Below are 3,230 nucleotides of genomic sequence, written 5' to 3' on the forward strand. Positions count from 1 at the left end.
GGTGTGGCATGTACAAAAATGCAGCTCTCTAATGAAGTGCAGGTGGATACCATATTTTGTACAAGGACAACCCATCTGTTCCTCCTGTGGGATCAGAGAATGATATTTCACAAACCTGAGAAAGTTAAAAAGCCATAGGTTTGTACAAGATTTTTTTTTGTATTTCAGAGAGAAAACATGTTATATTATAAAACAAATTGCAAACAGGCTTTTGTTTTCTAACTTATTTTATACTGCTAGACATGAGCTAACACATAGCACTCAGACCTCAATGCTGCTGTTCTTCTTCAGCCAAGTGACTCATTCATTTTTCTGCCTTTTTCTTTAACTGTCTTATGACCACAGTAAAATATCCTTAATGAAAACTTTAGCCTAAGGATCAGATTCAAAATTATCTTTGAATCATACCATTTTCCACATTACATACTTGAGTTCAAAGATTCTTCTGCAAATCATTGGAATTGATTTGGTCTGGAGGTTTTCTTTTGTGGTTGAATGTATGTTTGTTTAATAAAAACACATCCCAGGAATGGGTTTTGAGCAGTTACTGTAAACTCACTCCATACATTCGTTCATTTTGCACTTACAGTTTTCTCCTGCTTTTCAGAATCTGGAACTACTCAGCTTTATGTTGTCTGTTTCTTGTTCCATGGATGTAGTTCAAGAATGCATCTTAAGGCTTGGATGAGATGTTACTTTCACCAGGCAATGTTGAAAAATAATACATTAAGAAAGTAACAGTTTAACGTGGATCTTTATGCTTCCATAAGAACTTTCCCTTATCTCTGAATGGAAGATGTCTTCCTTTTTATGAGAAACATCTTTTTTTGATAGATTTAGGTAGGGAAAAATGTCAAATGTCCATATAGAAAGCATGCATAAGCCATTTAAAAATGTCTTGTGGTTTAATTGCATTTGACTGTAATTGTTGGGGTAGAAATTCAGGGATTTTGTCCATTTTTAATTTATTATCTTTATGAAAAGTTGTAGTACAGAATGTACTACTAATCTGGGCTGGAGACCCCTATCAGTTTCCTGAAGAGGAGCCTGGATATGAGCTTGTCCCAAAATTTGCTGCTGATGCATCTCAGTCTCCACAGCAGTGAAGGCTCCTGGGAGCAGGGAAAAGCCAATGCCCTTCACCAGGAACAGGAAAGACAACAAGCACACCTTTGTGCTTCTGCAATGCCCCAGTTAGCAAACAATTTGCCCAACACAGAGTGCCATGTACCAGTGCAGCCCACAGGGAGGGAATGTTGTGCTTTTGATGTTCTGACATCATGCCAGTCTCCCTGGTTTTGGACAACCAGTTACACTCTGGGGAACATGTTGGTGACAGATTGTTACTGCATTACTGCTTGAATGGTGCCAAGAAGTGAATGTGAAGCAGTGGGACTACAATAGTGAATTAATCTAAGTGAAAAACTGCATGGTATCAGGAGTAGAAATGTAGAAGTGGACAAAGCTGCTGTTGTTCTGCGTGTAGACAAATGGAGACCAGATGGAGTTTCTCATGCACAGAATGATATTTATCTGAAAACTACTTCATTAGCTTTAGTTGACCAAGGAAACTTCAACTGTGACTTGACAGCAAATGTAGCAACAAGCAGCACTCAGTAAGAGATCAGTTGGAATAAAAAAATATTTTTTTTTCAGAGAGGGATGACCTTTAAGGTAATATCAAGATTTGCTCTATGGAAGAACATACAACAAGGTGAGCAATGGAGCATAATATTTGTAAAGAGAATCTTAAAAATCACAAGAAAGGCATTAATTGGGCTTTCTCTGACTATAGATTTGTTTTGAAAGATAAGCCCAATATTATGTATATTTTGAACCCTCAGTAATAGGTGTAGTTTTGCATTTCCAGTACAAATCGAATTAAACATTGGCTGCAAGTACAGTATAATCCAGGCTTAATATGCTTTTGGCACAGGTATATTTATGAACCAGTTTTTCTGTACATCAAGTATACACCCTTTTTCTCATTCTGATAAAAGAAATACAAAACATGCATATCTTTTTACCTTACAAATCTTATTAAGCAAACTGATGATATTTTGAAATTAACATATGGTAAAAGCTTGGGTCACATAAAGTTCAGCTGAGAGTTGTTCATTCATATAGTTCCTGTCTTCCTGACTGTTTTAAATTAGCTATGGAAATTGCACAGTCAAGATGAAGAATCACATGCCTTCTGAGGTTAAGATAAAAAACAATAGATTTTCCTTCCTTATAATACGATTTTTACCGTCTCTCCAATCTGTTATTTAATACTGCCCTTTGGTATAATTTTTATGCTTTTCCTAATCTTACAGTTCTAAGTCATGAAGCTATCACCTCATAAACCTGTTTGGAAGAGCAGGTAGGTGCTACAACCCATACCCAGCAAATGAAGGTATTGCTTCTTCTGCAACAGAGGGTGAGACTATGGTTGGATGATTTCTTTGTTTCTGCTCCTATTTTGTGCTCTGTGCAGGAATTCTTTTGGTAGGTCTCAGAAGTTGTTAAACAGCATGTGAATTAAGTAGCTAATTTCTAAGGAATACACAAAATAATAGGTAAAATCACCTATGTCATCTAAGTTGTAAACTGGTTATAAATATGCTTCACACTGATGATGACAGGACATATTAGTATTTCATTTTTACAACTACTGTGCTCCAGTTTTTCTTCAAAATTTATTTTCTTTTGTACCTTAATTATTCATCATTCTTTGATGAGATATATGATCAAAACCTATTATAATCTAACTTTCTTTTTCTTGTGATATATGAATAGAAATATTTTTTAATGTGATACAAAGCTCCTTTTTGTTGTTTCTTTTTTTTTTTAATTCATATTTTCTGGAGCTGGAGATGGTCAAGTCTAATGGGTTGTAATGAAAGAATCTGAAAGCAGAGCTCACTGCAAGTCAATTTGCACTGGCTGAAATCTAGCTATCAAATATTATTGAGTTACAGTGTCACCATTTTTTTTCTACACTCATCAGTGATATCCTCTCTGCCTTTACTCTCTTGTAAAACTGCATTCTTTATAGCTTCTATGCACCTCTGCATAAATGGAAGTGCCTCCCAATGTATTTGGATTTAATATCCTTTTCCCCAAAAGACTCGGGTTACCAAAACTTAATAGATACTATCTAAACCAACTGCTGCTTTGTTTTCATCTTAAAGCTATTCACACATCTGGTACCCAGAACCAAGAGAACTGGGTGCCCAGTATCAGGA

Source organism: Passer montanus, unplaced genomic scaffold (assembly GCF_014805655.1).
Source record: "Passer montanus isolate IOZ18808 unplaced genomic scaffold, ASM1480565v1 scaffold17, whole genome shotgun sequence".
Taxonomy (NCBI): Eukaryota; Metazoa; Chordata; class Aves; order Passeriformes; family Passeridae; genus Passer; species Passer montanus.